The sequence below is a fragment of the Fringilla coelebs genome (genome assembly GCF_963513975.1).
Source record: "Fringilla coelebs genome assembly, chromosome: 5".
In the NCBI taxonomy this organism is placed as follows: Eukaryota; Metazoa; Chordata; class Aves; order Passeriformes; family Fringillidae; genus Fringilla; species Fringilla coelebs.
The window spans coordinates 64468961-64495630 of NC_140033.1; the positions used below are offsets into that span (position 1 = coordinate 64468961).

Consider the following 26670-nt stretch of genomic DNA (forward strand, 5'->3'; position numbering starts at 1 on the left):
TGAGGTCAGACCTCAGTCTGGGGGCACGCAGGGAAGGGCTCTGATGGCCAGAGATTACCTCATTAAAGGACTATGTGCTGTACTAAGAGCGGCTTTCCCAGTGTTACTTTAGGTAAACCCTTGCTTTTTCTGGCCTAGTCATAACACTGAAACGCTTCCTGTTCATTATGAGCTCCCATACACGGGGCCTGGAGAAGAGACAGATGCAGTGGCCATGCCTCCCAGCCTATTTCCTGCCTTCTTCTTGTTTGCTGCAGTTTATAAATTGGTGTTGTGATGGTAGCAGAATGGGGGAATTGGAAGGGATAGAGGAAGACGAACAAGTCAGCTGCTTTTCTCTTCCTGCCTCTTCCCACTCTCTGAAAGGGCTCTGCTGAGAGGCAGTGAGCTAACTTAAGAAATGTGGTGTTATCCTTGGGCACACCCTTTCCATGGAAAACCATGTGTCAGAGCTGCAGGGATGCCTCTCCCCGCAGAGCACGGCTTCCCCACGTATCCTGGGATGACCTCTCACAGGCAGCACACACTGCGGTCCCTGCTGTCCTTCTGACACCTCAAGTTTTGGCTTTGTTGTTTTCAGGTTCTGTACTGCACCGGTGTACAGCTCTGAGCTCCATGTGGAGTGTTAGTGAGCTCTCTTCACATTTTGGTCAGGCAGAACAATCCTTCCAGGCCTGAGAACCAAGAACACCCTCTGCCTCAGGCCCTGAAAAGTGGAAACAAAAGGGAATCAAGGGGAGCAAACTGGGGGTACATGACTTGATTACCTGAAGCTGTAATTGGAGAATTAACCCCTGATATGCAAACAGACCAAACTTAGATCTGTCTGAAAAACTGACCATTGTCAGTGGAAACCCAGGGCACAGGGAATATTTCTCTGTCTGCTCTGGGGTGCCCTGACCCCCAGGGCAGCACTGACTCTGACCCTCATTCATGGAGAAAGTTTCCCCAACTTCAAGATAGACTGGAATCCACAAAAGTGTGCAATAGATTATGGAGAGTAGTGTAGGTCTATCACTGGGTGAGAAATTTAGGTGTTGGGATTTTTAGTATGTTGTGGATGGAAGCAAGATGGAGGGCACAGGGTGTCATCCTGGGTTTCTTCTTCATGCTTCTTTTTGCTTCTTCTACATGGTTTTGGGTTGCATTTTGTAATCGGGTGGAAAAGTCCACATTGCAGCTCTGTGGGATCAGTTATTGGGTTAAAAGGGAAAATAATCCCAGTATCAGTTCTTAATTGGATAGTTTGGTCTTAAAAGCCCTTGTAACAAGAGATTGTTGGCCATTTTGTGCCTTCTGATGAAAAGCTGCCCAACTCACAGTAGTGAGACTGTTTTACTGATGAGAAACGATAAATTCTTGAGTCCAAACATGAATTACTGTCTCAAGTGCCTTTGATCCAGACCCAGAGAAACCAACAACTGGGACCCCCAAAATTGTCCATCTGGGGTGTAGCCTCTGTGAGGCTTTTGGCTGCCCCAGGTGTACCTGTTGAAGGCCTTTAGTAAATACCCACTTTAATCTCTTAGCTCTGTCTAGCCCCTGTTCTAGGTAGCCACTCCAAGGCATCACTTCTTCCTTAGCTGGGCTTGCAGCCCTGCTCCACCACAGGGCTCTGCAGCATCCCTGCACTGGGGGCTGGGATCCAGTGACCACTCTGCCTTCTTTATGTTGGCTGCCTGGAAAAAAGCAAGCAGTTTGATTTCAAAATTGCCCTTCAGGAAAAGAGTTTTTAGCATTAAGTGTTTTAAAGTATCCAGGACTTGCTGGTTTTGAGTTTAGAGGTGGCATTAATTTTGAGTCTTGTAGCCTTGATTGGCAGGGTAAAACTGTTGCTTTAAATGATTCTTGAGATGTAGAATTTGTTCCTTTTGGACAGCTGCCTCAGAAGAAGAAAAAAATTCTGAAAAACCTTTTTTTTTTTCAAACAGTTATTTTCAAAAATGTGGCTCTTGTACAATTGTTTGCCTTTATTGTAAAAGATGTCTATGTGGCTTTTAATATGCTATTGTGCTTTCATAGTCTGTAAAATTGCATTACATTTTAATTGGGTAGCTCCTCTCACTGGGGTTGGAGAGAGTGGCTCAGAAATAATTGTTTTGGTTTTTATTTGAGTGTGGTTCTTCTATAGCTGAAGAAGTTAAGTTACTGTAGAAATAACAATTAACCCTTTAGTACAGTCAGGTGTGGTGTGTAGGAAAATAAGCAATATCAGCAGCCCTTCCAAACTTCCTCACTTTCACAGACCACCTTCTAGCTGGGAATCACAAGTGCTGTATAAACATAAATATATATGGCTGGAGGAAGCCTGACCCATGGGAATGTTTTGATTTTTTCCTGAGATCACACATTGGAGCCTGGTGAAAGAGTCAGGAAGGGTGCCAAGGTTTCCTGATCTGCAGTGCTTTGTTCTTGCAGACAGAATCTCCTGCAGGCTGCGTGTGTGCTGGCTGCATTTACTGGCACTTGCATGCACACAGCAGAGGGCATGAACATGGGATCAAATCTCTGATAAATGCCTATTTCCCAACATATTGTCTGTGGGGAGTGTGACCAATGAAGCTTGGTTTCCTATGGATTTGGGTTTTATGGCTGGACTCTCTGATGTCCTGTAAAATCAAAGTTCCAACTGAAGCTTTTCCCACAGCTGGGATATTGCAGAGCCTCTTGTGTACTTCCATTCTCTGGTGTCTAATAAAACAGAAGTTTATATTACAGTCTTTCCTGTTTGTGGGGCACCACTGATGGGGTTCCCTTTTTTCATCTTTGCTGCTTCTATTTTCAGTAGGTTTATTAGAACAAAGCATAATTGTGATCTTTGCTCCTCTGTCAAAGCGGTTATAAAAGTCCATCTCAGATATTCTAAGATGGAAGGCCAACAAAGATGTAAAATTATGCAGACATTACAATCACTTTGAATTTCTTACAGCACAGGGCTAAAAAATGGGTTGTCTTTTCAAGAAAGGTATTGGTTTTTCTTCCTAGTAAAGCATGAATAAGAACTGGTATTTACAAATGGTGATAATACTTGAATATGATAATATGGGTTGCCAGCAAAGCCATAAAAAAATATTAGTCTGACTGATGATAATGGATACAAGTGCCTCAGGACTTCTAAGGGGAAGAACAAATCCAGTACCAGCAGGGCCTATGAAGACAGGCAGAAAAACTGGAAATGAGAGAGTTGATACTGTCCAGAAGTAAAAGCAATTGAACAGTCAATTACTTCTAGAAGTTGTTTGTTTAAACATTGAACTACTGCTAGCATTTTGAGTTATCCATCTGTGAACAAATAACAATGCTGCTGTATGTCCCTCAGCCATTAACTGCAAACCCTTAGGAGCAATTCTCTTGAAATCACATATTTTTGACAAAGCAGCAGTAATAATGTGGGTTGGAAATTGCACTTGGTTTAAAAAAAAAAAAAAAAAAAAAAAGTTAAACTGCAATTTAGCACGGCCAGTGAAAACATTTGTTTCACAAGTTTAAACATTCCCATGGGAATGCTGGAGCAGCCCTTCTGATCTCTCTGTGTATATCCAAAGGAAACATCTTTACAATACAGAATGCTTGGAAAAACACTCTGGAACACAGACATTGCTTCTCAGGATCACAGAAACACAACAAACTTACTGGTGTTTGTTTATAGTTAAAGGTTTTTATAAAATAGGAGAACAGATTTGGGGGAGTGTTGTTTTTTATATTTGTTTGGGGTTATTTTTGGTTGGTTGTTTGTGCCTTTCATGCTGAGGGTCTTATCTTTTTCCAAACATGGGTAGGCACAAACAAATCTCTGTGCACCTGCAGTAAAATAAAGAGGTGATTTTGCTGTCTGCAGTGGCAGTGGATGAAGCTGATGCTGTCAAAGCTGGGCTTGGGCCAGTTGGATCAAATTCACCTCCCACAGGTTGTGTTTCAGCGGCTCCAAAGAGACAGTGGAGGAAATTTCCACCCACTTGGTGCTTAGGTGATGTGCCAGTATTCAAGACATGACAAATCTGTAAGAATTTTACTCCTCTGTCTGTGCTGGACTCGATTTTGTGCCTTTCCTTTGTAAAACCTTCCCTTCCAAGATGGATGTTACTTGACAAAACCAGGTGTCTTTCCCTGCGCAGGGCTCAGGCAGTGCTGGATCATGTTTCTGCAGTGGCTCTGATGTGTAGATTGTGGTCCCCTTCCCAAACATCTCAGCACCAACTTGTGCCCTGGATTGTGGGACCTGAGAGGGGAGCAAAGCTCTCACATGGAATTCCCAGCCACACTGCTAGAACTGGCACAAATACCAATGCTGCTCATCTCCAGGACTTCTGAAACACTGGCAGCAGCTCTCCTACCATCATCAAATGGCTTTATGTAATTTTAAAGGGTTGTGAGAATCAGCTGGTGTTTGAAGGATGTGTTTGTTTTGCAGGAAAGCAAAGTAAGCTGTTCAAAAATATCTTCATTATCAAGTGAGGGAGCTCAGCCCCTGTGGCAAATAACTGGGTAATGTCTGCCAGAGGTGAGGAAATTACTCCAGACTGTTTTGAGCATTTCTTTGAAATGTTCTGCTAGGGCTGAATGCCTCAATCTGGTTGCTGTGATACCTAAATTAATCACCTCCACAAGGTGATGTGAATGCAGTCTGAAGTTTCTATTTTATGATTCTGGAATATGATCGCTGTATCACAGTATTTTGGCCTCTCCTTTAACTTCTTTTGGGTGCTGAGATTCTTCAAGGGCCTTTCTTGGTTCAGACCTGTCTTTTAGAAGGGCACTCAGGACTGTCCTGCTAAAATTCCTGCTACATCCAGCAAACTGCATTCAGCACTGCTGAATAAAGCAAGGGGAGTCAGGTACTGTTTTCCTTCCCTCTGATCTCACTGAGGATTCTCCCTGAGCCCAGTGTCATAGCTTACTTTGCAAAAGCTCACGTGAAAGTCACATTGCACATCCATCCTAGTGGCAATCTGGGAACATAACCTCATTAAGCTGCCAGCCTTTTTCCTGCCTATCATGTATTTGATTTTGATGTGTGATCTCTGACCAGGGTAAGACAAAAAATTTTGGGCAACCTTCAGTAGATCATAAAGGGAATTTTTTGCAAAAGAGTTCCAAATTTCATCTATGGCACAAAGCAGTAAATTAGTGCAGGACCTTAACCACAGTTACATACTGCAGTCTTGGCACAGGAGGAGTCCTTGCTGCTGACTGCAGAAAGATGGTCAGTAATGACTTTTGTTACTGCTGCTTGGATGCCTGATTCATAATTCTCTGGAAAACACCTGGTGATTGGAACTGAATATAAAACTAAATTCCTAAGAAAATTGTATATGCTATAGGAGACAGACATTTAATTCCCCAGAGAATTTATTGGATAGAATCAGAAAAAAGACAATGTTCTTTTCTTTTATGTTTCCAGGGTGATGAAGCATTCCTGAAGATAAACTGCTTTAGCCATTCATCAAAGCCAGTCATTGCTTAATTAAATTAACTGTCAGACCTTATTATTATTTGGGTTTTTTAAAATACTGTAACAGAAGCCATCATTCCCTTAAACAAAAAGAAACAAATGTGTCATAGACCAGCTAAAGAGCCCCAAATATCTGACTCAAACAGCTGGCCACAGGACTGTGTTTCTCAAATTCCAGCTGCTCCCACTAATCTTTTGCCAGCACACCTATAGCAGCCTGATCCTGGCTTGTATGTGTAGCTGTCCATGTAAACTGATAAAAACATTACTGTGCCACTCTCTTCCAGTAATAGTTCCATTGAAAAGTTCCAGCTGTTGGAGGTAAAAATATTCTGATGAGGACAATGTGGTGTTTTTCTAGTTCCCCTCACTCAGCAGTTAAGGGGATGTTGCCTTTAGCAATATTTGCCTTTGTTCAAGGCCTCCTGGCCTGAGGGATCTGTTTTATAGGGCACTCATGACCTCTCATTACTGCATGCACAAAACAAGACATGGCTAGAATGATAGCAATACATCTGTTAAGTGAAAAAGCTAAAGGACATCTATCTATCTGAAGACATATATCCTGAAAAAAAGAAAACATTAATGGAAGGGACTGAAGATCCACTAAAGTGAAGCTGACAGTGAGTCTGGCATCCCTTACTCTGAAGCATTAGTTTTATGTTCATGCTGGTCCAGTGGCAGGTCCTTTTTTGAGGAGTGCAAAAGCCACGTTCCTGTGTCAGTCTCTACAGTTGATGTTCATAATAAATGGTTTTGTCAGTATTTATTATTGTGGAAACTCCTGTATCTTACTGTTCATACCCCTCAGACACTCAGATGTTGATAGAGACCTGGGTATGACCTCAGTGTGCTCATGTGTCAAACAAAGTTATATTTAAGCAGACTAACTTTTTTACTGAGCTCATTTCACAGAATTGTTGCACTAAAAATAGTCTTTTGAAAAACTTGATTTAAGGGGAATGAGCTTTCAGCCTGGGTAGTGCCTGTACCCAGTGATATCAGGCTGCTCATGGTTTACAGCTTCTGGGTTCATGACCAGAGTGCAAATATCACTGAATGTCCCATTTTATAACATGTTTGGTGTGATTGTCTTGGCAGTAATTTGAACAGCATTGGATGTGTAAGGGTCACTTTTGCTGCTGACCAGCAGTTGTTCAGAACACTAAGAGAATTCACAGTGTGTGGAAGGCCAGACACTTCTTGGAGGCGCACAGCAGACACAACTTGCAGCCAAAGGGATTTGCAATCATTTGTAAGGGAAAATACTTCCCATGAGAGGGATGAAGGGCTGGGAGAGGCGTCTGAAGGTGTGTGAGGTGTGTAATCTCCATCCTGAGAAATACTCAGAGTAAAGTGTGCAGGGCCCAGCCAAGCAGCTCGACCCAGTCTGAGAGGTGGGACTGGGAAATCTGCTCCAGAGGGCTCTGCTCTGCAGCCTGTGGGGTGGTGCTGCAAGGTGCAGTTCAGTGATGCTCTTCTGGGGCTGTGGGACAGGTGGAGGGTTGTCTAATCGAACCAGGGCTCAGGGTTGGATGGGGCTCAGAGCAACCTGGGATAGTGGGAGGTGTCCCTGCCCATGGCAAGGGCTGGAATGGATGATCTTTGAGGTCCCTCCCAACCCAAACCATCCTGGGAATCGATGACTTCATAGTTCTAACCTAGGGGACTTGCTCTGTTGTAGTGCTGGAACCACATTTTATCAAAGAAGGTGCATCCTTGTTGATAACAGCAGAACAGGCCCCTGGAAGTAGCATTTATTTTATAAAATACTATTTTTTTTTTGTTTGAGTACTAACTGCTTTCCAGCAATGAGACCAGAAATTCTTATCATACTTCATTGTGCAAGAAGCCTCCAAATACTTCACATTCCATTCCCTAGGAGATCTGCATTCTGTGAAAAGTAGATGCTTTGGGAGTTGTATAGCTGGAGTGTCTTTGATAAAGAGAAAAAAAAAAAATTAGAGAAGAATGGTACTGAATTGTGACCCTCATCAGGAAAAACTGAATTTGCTGTTCAACTGGATTAAATGATTTTTCATTAAGAGCATGCTATCATTAAAGGCATTTAAACCCTATGCAAAAATTGACCAAATTATTGCTAAATTGTCAAAGACTGAACTAATAAGCATTTAAACTTCTTAAATACATACTATTTCTCTGTAGCTTGGAAATCAACATGAGCTAGCTCTTAATGACCTAAAGTCATTGGCCAGAACTGTTTGTATAAAGGCACTCTGTTCGAGGTGTTTCTGTGTCCATGTTGTGAGACTAGAAAAAAAATTCTGCTTGAATTTCTGTAGGAAGGAAAACATGGCCTTTTGACCTCAACATTTTGAATTCTGAATTCTTTAATTCTGAATCAGTGATAAGGAATGAATGAGCAGGTCAGACAGTTTCATTAACATGCGTATTTAGAAGAGGATTTTAAAATCCAATGTTGATTCTGTCTGATAAGGCTGATGTGAGTGTGGCATTTGTAATGCAGCAGCTGGCAAATCACACCACATTGTAGAGGATCTTAAAAGTGCCTATTAAAGTGCATAAATACTGATCAAGCTCTTTTTCCTAAAATCTGAGACTAATTAAGCAACTGTAATCACTTTGTTACAATCTGAAGATTGATTACTTAGGAGGAAGACAGGAATACTTTGTTACAATCTGAAGATTGATTACTTAGGAGGAAGACAGGAATATAATAATGATCATTTTCAGTATCTAAAAGGCTTCAGGCATTATTCCACAGAAATAGTGGAAGTGATCCAAGTCTCTCTGAGTGTCCCACTGTTAATTATTTATGTCCTGGGGAGACATGGCAACATCAAAATTACTGACCAAACTGCTAATAGGCATCATTTTGTCTCCATTCCACAGAAACAAATAATCTTGTTTAAATTTCAGAACTGCAATTTTATTTTAGCATAAACCAGGGATGGTTTCTCCATTGTTAGGGATTGTTAGGCTGTTTTTTTTGTTTTCAAATTTAGAGTTTAATGTGTGGAACTTCCAAGTTCTTCAACAACGCTACTACTAAATATTAATAATTTGAGGGAAGTGTGTTTATCTATGCGGTTTTGTAGGAAGTTAGAAAATTAATTTCTATCTATAAAACAAAACAGCTAATTATTGATGGAAATGTAATAGGTATGTGGTATTTTGACGAAGGACACCACCTGGGCCATTAAGAGGTTGCTCATATTGCTGTTAATTTCTGGGGTCTGATGCAGGGTTGCATATTTAGAAGCTTTGATGTGACTGAGCTGCATTAGTGAAGGTTGGGTTTGAGAGAGAGCACCAGCAATAGCAAATAACTGGGTTTTCACAGGCTTTCTGGCATGTTTCTAATATGGTTATTAGACACCTGTGTATCCACTGTCGTATCTCCAAAAATCCCCATTTTGCATTTGATAAATAAAAGAAGAAGCTCCTGCTGGGTCAGGATGTGTCCACTAAGTTGGTTATGGATTCTCCATTAGCTGTTTTTCCTGATCTGAGGCTGGATGAAGGTTCACCTGCATGGCCTATGTGGCTCAGTTTCCTGCTCAGGTGGGGAAGGATGAGCTGTTGTTTCTGAGCTCATTGTAAGCATTACAGCTTGCACTTTCTGCTGTGTAACACTGAATAATGATGCATTTTCAAAGGGGTTTCTAACACCCAGATGTGCCACTGAAACCCTTGTGATGCACAAGTGCTTCTGAAAGGTGTGAGAGCACTGAGGGCACATCAGACACCCTTTTCCTCTGAGAAATAACTTCTCTTTAGTACTTGGAAACTTTAATTTATTTTACACTTAACTAGATTGAAGTGTATTTTTTTAATGTGGCATTTTAATCTGCAGCAGCTGTTCCATCTGTCAGGCAGAATATCACCAAATGTTTAAGACTGGGGTACCTGACATGTCCCTTGGCACTGGGAAATAAAAAGGGAAGGCTCAGGGGAAACCTTGCTGCTGTCTGCAGCCACCTGATGGGAGGATGTAGAAAAGAATTCATCCCTGTGACAGATCAGGGCAGCAACAGATGCAAGCTGGGCTGCGGGAAATGTTGGGTAGAGACAGAGAAATGTTTTGTGGTCATGAGGGGATGGGACAGCTGGTGGTGGGAGAGTGGGCACTCTCCATCCTTGGAAAGATGCACAACTTGGTGAGACCAAGCCTTGAGTTTTCTGGCTGTGCTTTGAACAGGAGCCTGGGCTAGATGATCTCTGTCCATCCCTCCCAAATATTAATGATTCTCTGGTTCACTCCAGGCCTCCTGAAGCAGTGATCTTTTACAAAATGAAGAAAATCAGCAGTTAATAGGAGCCATTCAGATTTACTCAGGTGCTGTGGAGGAGATGCTGCTTATTTTTGGAAAGTGATTGTGGGTTCTGTAGCCACTGTGAACTGGTACTGGGTTTGACCAGGAGAAATTCATATAAGAAAAGTAATGAATGGCTCTCCTGTAGCCATCAGAACACCCTTGTTGTTTTCTTAATGTTCCAATACCTAGGACATTAGCCTAGAAGCCAAATAATGTATTTTTAATCAGAAGATATACCCTGTAGAATTTTCTTCTGATTTATCTTGTTTTGGAAGACACATAAAGATTTTTATTTATGCACTTATTTGCTTATTTATTTATTTATATAAAATATAATATATGTATATATTATAACTATTTCTATATTTTATTGGTATAATAAAATAAATACATTCATATATATATATAATATACTTTATATATTATTGTTAATTCAAATATGTGTTTTGAAAGAACAGCTTATAATAGGAAAACCACGATATCACAACTCACAAATTAGAACAGCCAGGAGGAAATGCCATAATCACAAGATTAGCTCAAAGATTTAAGTGAGGTCAGAGACTTGACTCACCAGTTGTACTTAGACTTTTTTCTGAGTTAAATGAGGGAGCTGTGATGAAGCTCAGAGGCAGATAAGCTCTGTAATTCATCTGTAATTTTTATTCCAGTCTCCTTTTGGGGTGTGCTGGTTTTTGGCATTTCTGGCTCAGGATAGCCGTAATGACTCTCTCTTGCTATCAGTGTTATTGTGGTGGTGGTTGGCTGTACATAACTTTTCCAGAACACAATGATAGAAATTCAGGTTTTCCATTCTTACTCAGCTGTAATACACTTCTTATTGCTTTTCTTTTCTCTTTTCTTATGGAGCCATTGGTAAATTGAAGGAAAGAAAATCATTGCACCAAGAGAAGCTAGAGAGAGAGTTGCCTCATGTAACATCACTACTGTGCCATTGGCTGTCCCTTATCAGGGACCATAAAAAAAAATAAAGCTAAGCCTGGTCATTACTTGGCACAGATGTTTTTTGGTGAAATATCCTTTTTTGTGTGTGTTGTGCTTGCTCCGTTACTGCAACTGAAAATTAGAAGAGCATCCTGGCACTGGAATTATTCACATGAGTTTGGAACTACAGATCCAGTAAAAAATCAGGAGCAGCAATGTATATACTTAGGCTAAGCTTGGTAAAAATCCAGTGTTGGTTCCTGGCACTAAAAAATTCAGACATCTTTGCAAATGTGTTACATGCTTTGTAATCCAACTGGCATCTCTTCCATCCAAAAAAACCCAAAAAGTTGCAGTCCAAAATGCAGCAGAACACACCTGCAGTTTAACACTGATTTTTCTGAATCAAAGGCTGAAGTAGGTAATTGATTTTTGTTGCTCATTTTTACCACATCTTTCACAAGAAAGGTGAAAGGTCTTTAATTGACTGCATTAAAAATGCTATCATTCATGAGAATTGCAAGGCTTAGAAACAAATTTATATAAGCCTTGGTAGAATTTCTTAGTCACAGATGAAATCAACATTTTATATGAGTCTCAGAAGAAGACTTTACACAGACCTAGACATTTTCTGAAGGGAAAAGATGTTCTCCCTCATTACATGAGCAGCTAGCCACAAGAATATGAAATCTTAGGCTTATAGGTTACCAAAAAATGTTCTTTCATGTTAGGAGTGATGTCTTTAGCAAGTGTGCTCATTTAACTCAATGACCTAAAAATGAATGGTTGATTTCTAGTATCTAGTGGTATTGGAAACAAAGGTATTTTGCCTAAAATTCAGCACACATGTTTCTAATGGAAGCACATATTACTGCAGTCTCCTGGCTCTGAAGCTTTTGATCCATAAACCCAGGATTTTCAAACATTTCTACTCATCTGCTTATTTAAAGATAGGTTTTATCCCACTCATAACTTAAATTGAAATTGTTGCCTTCACTAAAAGGGAAAGAGAGAAGCACCACTTTTCCCTCTGGACAGGAAAACTGTGAAGCAATTAGTGGGAATCTGCAAAAGGAAGTTTTCTGCCCCACTCCTCTGTGCTTTCTAACAAAACCAGCCCTTCCAGTTGGCAATCATCAAAGCCCTTGTGAGCTGATACAGGGCAGACAGAAAGGGCTGGGTGAGCCATGGGGATCATGGCTGGGTCTTCCCTGGAGTCCCAATATAAACAGTCCCAAGTCCACAGAGCAATGCTGCCTCGATTCCTTCGTTTTGGGCAAGAGGAAGAATTCATTGCCAGTATTGCTTTGAGTGTTCAGAGGTCACCTAAGCCTTGGCACTTTGAATTTTGCATGACCATGACAAAAATCTCAGTGTGGTGTGAGCACCCAGCCCTGTGCATGGTGGTGGGAAGCAGGGCAGCTCCTGCACACACTTCCCTGGGTTGTGAGCATGGTGGTGAGCCCAGCCTGAGAGCCCTGCTCTGTCACCACTATTTGTGTTAAATTTCTCCCTTGAAATATGCCTATTCAGAACGTGGAGAGTATCATACATTTTAAGCCAGGAAAACTGATTTTTTTTTTTCTCCTGTTAAATGCTTTTGTGTCTGTGCATGTACAGGTTTGGCAGGCACTCTCTGTACAATGTAGGTCTCTGGTGAAATCAAAGTCAGCTGACCAAGCTGCACCTTTGGAAATGCAGTAAAGTAACCTTTTGGAAAGGCAAGAATTTAATTTGATTTAACATGCACACAGAAAATTAAGTTAGAGAGCCCCAGGCTGAATAATTTGTTCACTTGTACCTTGTGTTTCTGACAACACAACAGAGAACTGGCATTCAATCCACTATCTCCAGAGCTTTTCTAGCACTTTCACATCACAGCTGGAATTCTCCCAGACTGTGACCTCCATCCCCTGGAGAGCTGCAGAGACTCAGCCAGGTAAATCCTGGCTGCTTGCCTGGCTGAGGAGTTGCTGTTGGCCTCCAAATACCCTTTTTTTTCCTGTACAAGGGAGACCATCTCCATATTCAGAGCACAGTGATACCCTGAAAAATTCCTGTGTTCCAGAAACCAGCTGCCTTTTCAGCTGCCTCCTTGAGAGTGTGTGGCAGCATGGGTAACAGAGTGATTGCTAAATCTGGATGCTGTATGGAAAAGGGGCAGTAAATTTAACAGATATTATGGAAAGGGAAAGCCTTGATTTCTACGAGTGAAGGATGATGAAGGCAGGGCTACCTCAAATTGGGAGGGAGGGGAGGTGGGTTTGAGGTTTCTTACACACACATCATTTTCTGGCCTCATTACAAGTTCTCTGTGGCAGACTAATAACTTCTCTGACCTCAGGTTGTCTCTCTCCAACTAAGGCTTATTACAGATAACTATCAAGCCTTTTCTCCTCATGTATAAATCCATAATTAACTCTGGTTGCAGCACAGACTGTAAGGGGACTTCTGCCTCATAAGGCTCATCAAAGAATTTGAAATCCCTTAGAAGACATTGTCCATTTAGTCCTTAGCTTCTTATCAGTGGCATTTCCTGCTAGCCTAAATACATCCCCAATTAAATCACATACCTCAGCCTTCAGCCTGTTTTACTTGGGTAGTTTCTCTGCTCAGTGAGCTTTCTTTCTCCCTGCTTTTTGTTTGTTCTTTTTAAAGAAGGATTTTCATACCCAAGAAAGCTTTCAGACATGCCAGACATAAATCCTGGCTGATGTGGAGTGATGCAGATCTGATTCCACAGAGAAAGGTTTGGGAGGATCCAGAGAAGGGAATCTGCCTTTTCCACACTGTCCTTTGAACCTGTTACAAAAAGACTTGCCAGCCAGTAAAGGGAATAGAAGGTAAAAAGGTGTCTCAGGTGCAGAAGGCAGTAGGTCTGTGAAATGTGTGATGTGGAAATGTGGAAATAAATCCTAAAGAAAGCAGAAGGATGAGTGCAGTGATTGCTTCTTGGCAAGCCCCAGCAGTGGTGACTCACCAGTTCTTGACTAGAAAGAAAATAATCTCTCCTTCCTTGTACATGATTAATTTCTTGAAAGGCTGTTAGCAAGGTGACAGCATTGTTCTGTAAACAGAAATGATTTTGTTTGTTTTTCAAAATGAGGCTTTCTGATCATCTAATTATTGAAAATGTCAGTGGAAACTTGGAGCTCTCTTGCCTTATTTTTTTTTGTGTGTGTGTTTGTGCTTTCCCATCTGATTCAGTTCTGGCAATTCTGAATTGGATCAATGTCATTTTATGGGTAACAGATTCCAGTGTCTCAGACCCGGGACTGTTATCCAATGGCAGGATCAGGTGGAAAAAGAAGTTTGTTAATTGTAGAACTCAGCTCTCAACTGAGACTTAAAACAAGAAGTAGGGAAATTTGATTTCCCTATTTTTTATGTTTGTTTTTTTTTTCCTTTCTTTGGTTCTTCAAAATTCACTTTGTGTCAAAAAGATTTAAGAGAAAGCTGGAGACTTTGTGTTATGTGTCTATCTGGCAATATTTCTATTTACATACGGCATCATGTGGAATTCAAAATATTTTAGGTGAAATGCTATGACCTCCTGCTTTCTTCAGACTGCTGGAATGTGCATCACTCAGCTGTCATGGGTGATGATAATAGTTCATTAAAAATGGCACCATTTGGCAAGTAGATTTCTCTGAATATGAGAAAAAGCACCAGCACTCCAAAAAGTGATATTTAAAATATACTCATTATTTTGTCTCACTGTCCTTTAAATTTTCAGTAAGAAACAAATCTTAATAGAAAGAATTTTAAGGAGCATTTTGTTAGGACAGGATTGTCCATCTGCCACTTTCTGTATGAGCACTACTTAAACTCTGGGGTCAAGACATCCCCTGTTGTTCTTTAACTTTAGTCCCTTACGTTTGAGTCAACAATTATCTTTTATGTCTGGATTTTTGTGATGGTCTAGAATTCTCAGGAACCTTCTTTATCCTGCATTTCCTGAATTAAGGACCCTCCTTATGTTTTATGGTTGAGAATATTGCCACTCACATTACCATATTCTCCCATGGAATGAAAGGGAAAATTCCAGTTATTTACAGCCTATTAGAGATCTGCTTGAAAAGAAATTTTCTCATTCAGTATTTTATTACAATTTTTATCATAGAACTGTAGCAGATTAAAGGAATTCATAAAGGAATGGGTTTTCATTTCAGATACACAATTGGAATTTTTCTTACTGTTGTAATTTTTTAGTCATCTCTCTCATGCTTTGAATTTTCATAAACTTATAAATGTGAAACTAGATGGTTTGAGTTTGATTCTAGATTACATGAGCTACTTTAAGTTTTCCACAGTCATGCATTTTCTTCAATGCCTTTCTTAGCATCCGGTGCATAAATTTGATTCCTCGTTTGGGCCTTGAAATACTAAATTATATAGAGATAGGGGGAAGAAATGGGATTTTTCCTGGATTTCAGTTTAGGACAGCTGGCAGGTCTGCCTCTCCTCCTCTTAAAACATAATATTTACTGTCCTAGCACTTCATGCTCTTGGGATGTTTTTATTTAGGGGAGAACCCGATGTTACTCTCAGGGAGGACACGTTGAGCCCAGAGCTATTTATTATGCTAACTGTTTTTCTTCCTGAATTTCAAACTGCAAATTGCTGGGGTTTTTCATGGTGGGAGAATGGATGCTGAAGATTCAGTTACAGGTTTTTGTTTGGCTTCTACCCCTGAGGAAAATCCAGAACAGTCACTGCTTTCATAGAGCAAGCCTAATAGGCATTGCTTTAAAAAATCCTCTTAGGTCACTGCAAGCGAGCTGAACTGGGAAATTTTCACAAGAACCTCCCTTGCCACAATGGGTGTCCTCATGGACTGATGTAGGATGTGGAGATGGACAGCTCAGCACTCAAACCCATCCCTGCTCATGGATGCTGTGGGTGCTGGGACAGTGACAAAGGCAGGGATCAGTCAGGCAGCTCTCCCTGCTCACTCCATCCCACCTCCATCCTGCCACAGACAGGGCTGGGTCTGCCAAGGAAGGAGGATTCTGCTGGGTTGGGTTGGTTAAGCCTGTGCACGTGTCTGGACAAAGAAGACATCAGCTTTAATACTCACCCTGAGTTTCTCTCTGCTCCTCTCTCTTGCAGGTAAATGTCTGGCGCAGGTCACAGGGGGAGCACCCCACTAAATCAGGAAAGTAATCAAGGGTAGAAGCTTATTCTCTTACCCCTATTGTTTTCTTATCAGGTTTATGAAGTCTAAAATTGTCTTAAAATAGGAATTTCTAACAAATTAGCTGAACTTCTCCTTACACAGCAGTCACAGGGAATAATAAATGTGATATATCCACTTCAGAGCTGTTTGATAACAAATTTTTGAAAATGCCAGGCTCAGAATTTCTCAGTTTGTAACTCTAATCTCTGCTTTATTTGCTGGAGAGTATAAAACAGGCAACTATTTTGGTCATAAGCTCTTCAGAGAGCAAGTGGATCCTTTGTAAAATACATGTGTATCTCTTTTTATTGGTTTATAGAAGCACAAGTCTGCAAAGCCTTGAGGCTGCAGTAGAAAACACAGTGTATGTTCATTGTGAAAAGGGATAAGGAGCTGCCAGATACTGAATATGCTACACATTTTATTGTTTAAAACATTTGTCCAACTTGTTTGAATAGAAATGTGAGGTGGAAAAAAAGATGAAGGGAAGAAAAAGCCTGGAAAAGGAAAAGAAATATAAATAAAAAAGCAAAGGAAAAGTTCACAGTTGATCTGTGATTGAAATTATTGCTTCTAATGTATTTCAGAGTTGTCCTCAGTAGTTACAGCATATATAAGTAATTTTTACAAGTGCTGGCCTATGCTTCATAACAGAAATTGTTTCCTTTCTGTGCAGTTAAAGTAACCTACAAACACAGCAGTTGTTTATTATTTCTAATCCCTTGGTTGAGCAGGTGTCAAAATCCCTTTTGTTATTTGAAGAAAGGGAATAAAATGTGTCAAAAAAAAGTATTGCAATTTGGACTTTCAGCTCTAGGCTTCCTCTAAAGTGCTTTTTGCTGGATCCTGGAATATGCTCCATCACGTCTCCCACGCATCTCCAGGGCTCTGAGTTTGCTGAGCCTGTGCACTCTTTCTTTTCTACCTCTGAGGCTCTGAACTGAAGTCCTTTGGAGACTTAGAAGATTATTCAGCTATTTCCAGGGAGTTCCACTGTGGCATGTTTGGGTCTTTGTTAAGTAGGAGTTGCCACAAGTTGAAGGAGATCAGAGACAGCATCCAGGATACACAGTAAGAATGGAGTGTACTGCCCAGGGAGGAAGGGTGGGATAAGAACTGCAACAGACAAGCATGCAGGATTTTAATTTTAACTTGCAGATCCTATTAAGTCACAACTGTTTGGCTGAATGCTAAAGGTTGCAAATTAGAGGGATTGACCTGAACTGAAGCTCCTTTGGTAAAATCCAAGATGAATTACTGCAGCTCTTGTGTACTGGTCTTCTAGAAAACAGTGTAGGTAAACTTCATTTCTTCAAAACTCTGCTGTTGGCTCACAAAGTTTGCCCAAGAGATAAAAACAAAGTGCTGAACATATTGATTCTCAAACCTCTGATGATGCATTTGCAGAACCTGGGGGTGTTAATCCTCCTGGCTTGGCCAAGCTGCTTCTTCAAGGATTGCAGTGAGATTTTCCTTCACCTTTGCTGCAGTCACACTTGGCCCTGACTTCCTTCCTAGCCCTAAATAATTGTGTCATCTCACGGAGTTTTGTAAGCCCTCCTTGTTCTCTGTCTGTTGGGGCTCAGAGGCTCAGACATGCAGAGGAAGCACCAGAGCAGTTCTTCCATCCTTTCCTCCACCACTGGAGCTAAAACAGGGCTCTTTTCATGGCCTTACCCTCCATTCCCTGAGCTGATCTCCATGTGCAAATCCCAAATCTGTACCCTGGTGCTGCACATCCCAGAAGTCTGTTTTGTGTAAATATTCCCTCCAGTCACAGAGAATCTCTTATGCCCAGGTCATTCCTCACTGGGTGGGACCTGATGCTAAAGGAGAATTTTCCTCTCTTGCAGGCTGGGAATTTACATCCCACTTAGCCAGGCAAATCCCTGTCCTTTGTTTGACAGGTACTTGTCATTGAGCTTGATCACATTTTTTCAACCCTGCTGCCAAGAATCTGTGGCAGCAGTGAGTTACATCAGTATACAGCTGCAATAACAGAGAATAGCTCATTTTACCCCATAGAAAGAGTGGTGGTGTTGTATTTTACTCACCAGAAGGAACATCTCCAGCAGCTAGATGTGATTTCTTGTTACTGCAGGTACAGGGTCAGATACTTTTATGAAGCTGTGCTTTTTCCCTCGTTGTTTTGCTCTGTTACCTAGCCTGTAAGACAGCCTGAAATAATGAGAGCTTATCATCAGTTGCAGAAGGAATGTGCCCAATTTTTTTGTTCTCCCTTAGGTGAAATAAACTCTGATTTTAAAACAAGGCATTATTCTCTTTCAGCTTGGCATTTATAAGCCTCCATTTATTGTAAGGTATGAGTCAATAGAAAATGCTGTATTTTCAGCATGCCTGTTTTCCTTAGGTAAAACAATTTTTTAAAATTTTTTTTTTACTGGCCAGCATTTTTTTTTTTTTGTTTTTACTTTACACTTTAGTGTCTTAACAACAAAGTGTAAGGCTTGATTAAAAAAGATACTACTCAGTTGGAATGAGGGAATTGGGCTACTCTGGTTAATGGAAGTAGTTTCCAGGTATAACTGAAGGTTTTAATAGCAGAGAACACCATTCACTAGGGTACTGGATGAAACAACCTGCTTCAGATGCTCCTTTTGGATACCTTCTGAATTGATTCCTTGACCTAAACATTCCTGCTGGAAATATCAAATTCTTCCACCCTTTTGCATGTCCTTCCTTCTAATTTTATGTGTTTCTTAGGCCTTCTAAGTATAACATATTGAGCCCTTCTTCCTGCTTGCTGATTTTGGCTTTTAATACTTTATTAAATAAAAAAAAGTATTATTACTGGGGTGGATGGTCATGCTAAAACCTTCAGTTATATCTGTAAATGACTCTATTAACCAGAATAGCCCAACTCCCTTATAAAAACTGAGTGGTATCTTGTTTAATCAAACCTTACACTTTGTAATTAAGATGCTAAAGTGTAAAAAAAAAAAGAGAAAGAAAACCACAAAAAATGCATTCCACTAGATAAGCAATAAAAATACATTGTTTTACCTGTGACAGTGGGTGTTTTGGCAGAATACAATAGAAGAGTAACTGTAAGGAAAAATAAAATTATTTTGAAATACGTTGCCCACTGTGTAAATAATCTGCTCTTTCTGAAGGAGGACAGCAGCTACATTTACATTACCAAATTCCTTTCTGTTTTTAACTTGCCTTTGGGTTGTTCACCAGCACATAGGGATTTAGAAGAAGGAGAGAGGAACTCAAAAATTTAAAATGGAGCTAAGAATACTGAATCATTAGAAATTCAACTATGAGGAAACAAAAAGGAAGTAAAATAGGATCATAAAATTATGAGATACACTGGCTCATTCAGTGTATCTAGAAGTTTTGTTTTACAGGCAAGGAGACTACACCTGATCACCATATCAGAAAGTGAAAGAGAAGAATGATATTCTGATGTTGTAGTCTGGTAACAGCACGTGCTGGCTGGCAGGATCCCTGGCCCAGAAATTTATGAGATTCCCAGGCCAGCCAAATGCTCATTTTCTACAAGTGGAATTATAATTTTGAGATCTGCATTGCTTCAGCTCCTGGCCTAAATGTGCTTTTTATTTGTATTTCTTCTGAAAATGTTTCTCCCTCTGTCCAGGTCCAAAGGGAAAAAATTGTCCCTGAGGCTGCAATCCAGGGAAGCAGGACTAGAGCAGAGCAGGGTCATTTCTGAGATTAAAACAAGAGAGAAGTGGATTGGCTGGCCAGTCCATCCCAAAGGTATTGAGTTAGTTACTGTATTTTCACTGACAGCGTCCTGGTGTGAGCCTGTCTCATGCTGCAATGTACAGCACACCTCTAATTTACTTGGACACTTATGATTCCAGTCCCAGCCTTCATTTTTGGAACTTAACTGCACGACTTAGGCTGCAGTGGCAGCCCTGGGGTGCTCTCAGGGGGAGATCAGGGACCACATGGAGGCAAAATTATCCTACCCCCAGCTGCCTTAGGTGTCATTTCTTCCAGTCTGAGCAGAGACTTTATGGGAAGAACTCCAATCTCCGCAGTGGTGAACCCATTTTATCAGCAGGAAATCCCGGCCCTTTCTGATGGGTGCAGTTCTATCCTTGTCCAGGTCATCATTCCCAAATCATCTTCTTCCAGAATGCCTTCCCTTAGAATCATGCAGAGTGGGTCATGCTGGCATTTTCTAAGACTTTTTTGAAGCTTGTGAAATCCATGTCTTTTAGTCAGGGGTTCAGTCAGCTCAGAGCTGGGGGTTTGTTTTACATAATTATACCACGGCCAAGGCTCGAAACAATCGCTCCAAGTGTTATCATTCTCATTAGGAGATGCTATCAGGTTGTATGACATCTGTAATTACTCCATCATATCAGCCTCTGCAGCTCTGCTGAAGCATTTTGGGGTTGTTTTTTTTTTCTCCCTGCCTGTGCCACATTGTGTCACAAACAGCCAGTTGTTGTAAACAGGGCAGGAGCAGAGGGGCGCACAGACAGCCCATTGACAACTGAGAGGCGACCCAGAAGATAATTGCAAACATTGGTTGGGAAAAAAAAAACAAAACCCAAGTGTAGCCAGACAAGGAAGGATATTTTTTTATGAAAGCAGACAGTCTTAATTCCAAAATTAATTGTGTCTCCAGCCACTGATAATTAAAGGGGGGAGGGAGGGCAGGAGCAGTGCTTTTCCCTTTGTTGTGGAATTTACCTTATCAGAAAAACGTGCTCACGTGGAACAAGACAGGTTTGGAGGATGGATCATCTGGCTTTGTTTTGGAGGTTTAAGCAGCAGAGAGGGAGTGGTTTAGGACCAAGAGGCTGCAGGGAGACTTGTGTCCAACAGGCTTTTAATGGCTTTAGGTGACCAAGAAGTGTCTTCCTGTGTTCACTCTGATGAAACCTGGTCACATTTCCAGAGCAGTACAGCCAAGAGCACAAAACCAGCCCCGTGCTGGGTCAGCAGGCTGGCCAAACAAAACACATTCTCTTGGCCAGGACAGCCAGGGCAAACCCAGCTGGCTCACTCTGACACCCAGACTGCGAAACAGGTAGTGGAGACACAGATACTGCTGTTCAAAGGACAATGCAGCCTGCAGAAAGTTTCTAGTTTTACCCAACCCAGTCTAAAGAAGGTGGTACTCAGGTGTGGATGTCCTGTTTGAGTTTGCTCTTTGGGACAAATGTATCCTTTAGGATTAGGAACTAAGTGAGAAAGGTTCTGTGGCTGGTTTTGGAGAGCAGAATTATACAGCCACTGTATCCCTTGTTGTGTCTATCCTTGTCTTCACACCAGCAGGGCACTGGGAGATGCTGCTGTGGAACAGCTCCTGGTGCTACAAGGGGAGTTGAAATGGCTCCTGCAAGTTTCCAAAGTCATACCCCAGCTATTTCTCTATACTCCAAACAAAACACACACAGAAAATAGAGCTGGCAAAAAATTCAGTTTGCACATCTGTAATTGCTTTATTTAAGCACAGAAAATCATTAGGAAAAATACCCCCAACCAATTAAAAAAAGCTAAACAAACAACAACAAACAAACCCCAAGCTTTTTGCTGCATTTAAAATAGTAGTTTTCTGCTACTGTGTGCAAACAGTATTAAAGGGATAAAACATGATCATTGTCATTTCTGATAAATATAGCTCAAAAATTATTATTGAACAGTTAGCTGAGAAAAGGGTCAAGAAGTGTTGGAGAAAAAAAAGGATAGAGCATTTCATTCCATATCTTTCTGTTTCCTCAGCAGGACTTTCCCGTATTTGCAATACAAAATTCAGATTTCCAAATCACATTCACTGCCAGATCTGCACGCTGCAAAGGGGCTAACTTCTGTCACATGTTGTTGGTTAGTTTGGCACTTCAGCCCTGGCAACATTCATGTCCATAGCTCTATAAATTGAATTTAATCCAACAACACTTGTGCTTAAAGTCTTAAATGAAAAGCAGCCCAGTATTAGGGAGGTGTGTATTCAGTGCAGTGCCACACATGTAAAAATAATCTGGAGGGGCAGTGCTCAGAACAGGCACTGAGAAGTTACACATGAATTAATTCTCTCACTCTCGTGACTATTTTGTTTGATACCATGAAACTGGAGGAAACAATGGTCCCAATTCATCCAGTCCAGCAGTTTAACTTGGCTGATGGAGTAATTGAGTATAAACAACCAAAGGGAGATGTGCATGTTCACAGACATGTCAGGGAAATTCCATTTTAGCAGTACAAGGCATTTTTATGATGCTACAGTTATGTGAAGGCTCATATGCATATAAATATTTCAGGGAAAGTATTAGATCCTTAGCCAGATTAATTATAGTGTGAAAGTAGTAATAATGAATCTCTCTTTATATTCAGTCTCAGGAAATATAGGCCAGAATTCTGCAAGTGATTTTCCATTTTGGGAAAAAAGATAATACAGTCAGAGTTAGGAATAAATCAGAAACAAAGAAAATATAGTAATGCTTTTTAACCATGCTCTTTTTATTACATGGATTTAATGCCTTTATTTTGGTACAGATTCCAATATTGAGTTCTTTTAAATGGTTACTTACATCTGCCATAATGCAGTTGTACAGGATTTTTCCTCAAAGTAGTAGGTGAAATTGAACTGCCTTCTTTCCACAAAAAAAAAAAAAAAGCAAATCAAACTGACAAATTTTTCTGCAAATCTTTGTTTTTTAATGCTGAGTGACAAAAATGTCTCTAGGTTGGCTAACAAATCACGATTCCTGTGGGGTAAGAAGGTCAAAGCATTGCATTTTGCTAAGTGGACAAGCATTTGTTACATTTAGGAAGGTCAGTCCAGTATCCATGTCATTACTGCAGAAACACAATGTGCTTAATTCAATCAGGGAATCAGATTTCTTCCTGGGTGGACTCAAGTACAGCCAATGTCCCAGGGAGGAGGACTAAGATTTTTAAAAATGACTGATGATGTTGGGTACCTCAGCTGACATTTTAAAGAAACTTGACATCTTGAAGCAGTGGGTCATCTGTTATTAGAGAAAATATCCTACTGCAGGTTTCCAAGGGGTGGAAAGAACAAACAGGTCACTGGGTTTTGGAATACGTGCTGTTTCAGCTGTGCATGGGGACCGATGTGTTCTCTTATAAACTCTGGGGAAAAAAAACAAACTGCATAATAAATATATTATTTCACCAGGGATAATTTTGCTAAGAATTTGTGTTTCTGGACACCAGGGTGTCATTGTGTTAGGATGGAAAACCAGAGAGGGCAAGTGCCATAAATGATAGAGAGTAAATTTTAACCCTTTCCCAGCAAAGGGATCGATTCCTGAGTAGTTTGGTGCAATCCCAGAGCTGCCCACTCTCATGACATTAATTGCCTTTCAAACTGATACCAGCCCAGCCTGGAGTCTGACAGAATGAAGGCTTTGGGGGCATCACAGAACTGAGCCTGTTTCTCTTGGGGTTTTGTGGACATGGCAGTATTTGAACAAGACAAAACTCTCAGTTCTGCTGTGGAGCCTGTGGGACTTGTTCCTGTGTTGTCATGGCTAACTGCACTCATGTGACTCTGCTCTTCTACCATGGCCATGGTGTTATTCTCATTCCTTTTCCAGTAGTGGGACAGAGAATTTACACACCCATTGGACAGTTCCAGGCCTTAAATCACTTGTAACAGCAGTGGAAAGTTAATATTCTACACCTTATATTTTTAGTTACTATTTAGTAACAAATGCCTTCCTAATATCCACATTTAAAATACACTCTGTTTTTGTTCTAAGACATGTTTGATGTACTTTTCAAAAGCCTTTCCTAGTTTGCTTCTTAAATCTAAAGCATTTGAACTAGCATTCTACTCTCATGTTGCCTTGCAGTCAATTTTGGTTTGTAATGAATTTGCTTTGACTGTGTAGACAGGTGTTTTGAGTTTGCAGAACTGAAACACCAGATTTTTTAGCAAATATTGTGAACAAGAACTGCAAGTTGTATCTATCAGAGTTAATCCTTGGGAACTGTTGGCTCTGAGGATTATGAATGTTATGATACCTAAGCAGAACTAATTGAAACATTTGCAGTCATTCTTCAGGTTTTTTGCCACCTATTTCATTATTGTTTTATCATTATAAAAGAAGGGTTTGGTACTGAGCTTTGCTGAGTTCAAGAATTGTTCATGGATTATTTCAGGGCACTACTGAGAAATCTTATCCCTCACTCCATAAGAATAGTAGAATCTTTTCTTTGGAGAACTGTTGGCCAAATCCTGCCAACATTTTTCACATGCTGTGTGCTACTAAAATAATGTCTTTAAATAAAGTAGCAATCCAAAGTATTGTAATATGATGCAAGTTAAACAATCAGTGTGTTAAAACATAGCTCCAGGTATAATAATACAAAAGACAATGACTGGAAAGACTGTGAGTGGATAAAGTCCCAGGGCAGCTGCCTAGCATGCAGCTCATATCTGATGAGGTCCTTGATTTAAAATCACCTTGATCCTCCTTAAAGCACATCTCACAGAATTCTTACATTATTTTGTAGGTGATGGAACATATCTGTGTTGTTGATAATCGCTCTTTCTAACAACTGGATAGAAAATACATTTCAGATGTGACCTCTCAGTCTGCTTTAGAGCATAAACCACTGGCAGCACAAATGGGGCAAAAGTGAATAATTGTTTAGGGTTATTTTAAACATTATTTTGATGGATTTGGTTGTCTTCTTGCTAACCACTTTTAGTCACTGGTCAGAATTAGTCAGAATAAAACAGTTTGACAGGTGGATGCTTCTCAGAACCCCAAGCATAAGGTACTAATAGTTTTTTACGTGTTGAAATAGATTAAAAATGTAAAGTCTAAAATATAATCTCATACTATGACTTCTAAAGTGACATTTTAAATGTACCCTTTAAAGAAATATGACATGGTGGGGCTGGTTTTCAGTTTGGATTCTAAATGCAATTTGAAGTTGATGCACAAAAACAAGAGATAATAATAATAATTGCAGCTCTTCTGCCTCTCATAGTTTACCTGTAGACTTCATTATTGTATCTAATGAGCAGCGCAGCCAAAAGTTCAGCCAGTATTGCCATCCCAAAACATTCCAAAGCTGCAAGCCAGAAACCTCAAAAATCACAAAATTCTGCATTATTATGATTAATTTTCAATTCTTCCACATTTGATTCCAAGTTTTGAATCACAGACATCATACACACATTTTTCATGAGCCCTGGGAGCTGGACCTTCAGCAATTCCTACACAATGCCTTGCTGCCTGTGCTGTGGGACTCTCAGAAAGTCGTGGAATACCATGGGACTGTCCATGGGGTCACAAGAGTAAATGTTCATTAGCTACTTCAGAGCTCTGATCTCATGCTTGTAAACAAGCACATCCATGACTGCTTAAATTTGCTTTTTATCTGCAATACTTCACCTGCTTCACTATGTCATGGTCAGCATGCAGACTGCTTTTAAAACCTGGCAAATTCACCTCCCAGGAATTCTCTGAGGCATAATTCTGGTTTGAAAAATGTTTCACATCTCAATGAAACATTTTCTGAGCAGAAAATATGACTCTGACAGTCCTCAGTGCTGTGGTCCAAAATAATTAGTCCTGTCTTTCGGATTAGTGTTTGTTGCCAGATTGCATGAATATATTTTTATGACCCCATTTTTTTTTATTTGTTGCTGGGTAACCTGCTGGTTTGGATCCTAGCAAGAATCCAGTCAAATCAAAGTATTTCAACTGCTGCTAATGACCATTTTGTTAGATTATTGACCCCCCTCTGTTCTGTCTCTGCCTGTACTAATGGCCAATTTTCAAGAGATTGTTTCCTAATTAATTCTGCCACGTGATGATTAGCATTGTCAAATATTTAATATCTCCTTTCAAACGGTAAGAACAAAACTTGCAGGTTTTTGTTATGGCTGCCATAGGACCAGAAAGTTCCTGACTTGATGATAGTTCAATTCTTTCTGTGGAGACCATGAGAATGCAACAACCTTCTGCAGGTGCTGCTTAAAATAGTTGCATGTACAAAAAATCCTCTGTTCTTCCAAGGATTTTTAATAGGTTTTGCCCTTCCTTTAGTGAGGAAGGGAAGTTAGGTAGGTGCCCACCACAGCTGTCTCCCCATTCTGCAAGTAGAATTTATGCCAGTGGTTTAATGCAAGAACGCCTCAGTCCAGCAAATGAGTCTGTCACAAAGATTTTAAAGATCCTTGTTGTTTTCCATTACCCATTTTTTCCTGCTCTGAATAGCCTCATGTTCCATCTACCAGGAGGAATAAAAAGCAGATTTTCATTTTCTGCCTATTATATTTGCAATTCAGTGTTCAGCAGAAAGTCATCCCAGTTTAGGCACCTAGTTTTCCAGTTTCTTCAGCAATAATGGGGTTTCCAGAAGAAACATGGATATTCTGTTGCTCAGAGCAGAGCTCCAGGGTTTTGAGAGCAAAGTGATCATGCCACTGGGGATTATTTTTGGGGTTAAAATTGCCTAGAGCTGAGCATTATGCAACCTCTGCAGATTTCCAAAGGAATTCTTTAACTTAATTGACAGTGGAGTTTGGCTATCTGAGTTTCTAGAGAGAAAGGATTTGAGTTTTTAAAACTGCCTTAGATGTTTTAAATTCAGAAAGAAAGTGGTCACAATTAAAAACTTTGTTGTGAGGGAGCAATACTGGTTTAATTAAGCTGCATTTCATATTCCCAAAGAATAATCTGGCTTTCAGCTTCTCTTCCCTGACCTGAGCATTTTTCCTGACAGAAGTTGCTGTTTCATACATTTGCTTAAGAATAAACACTGCTGGGGAAAGTCCCACTTGCTCTGCACATGCCTTTCACTCT

At 40.4% G+C, this 26670-nt stretch overlaps 1 protein-coding gene across 1 annotated transcript in view; it reads left to right on the forward strand.

The window, feature by feature from the left end:
- Positions 1-26670, forward strand: part of LOC311153539 (potassium voltage-gated channel subfamily KQT member 1-like) — a gene marked incomplete at both ends in the record, with an annotated part of 408184 nt that overhangs the window by 161130 nt on the left and 220384 nt on the right.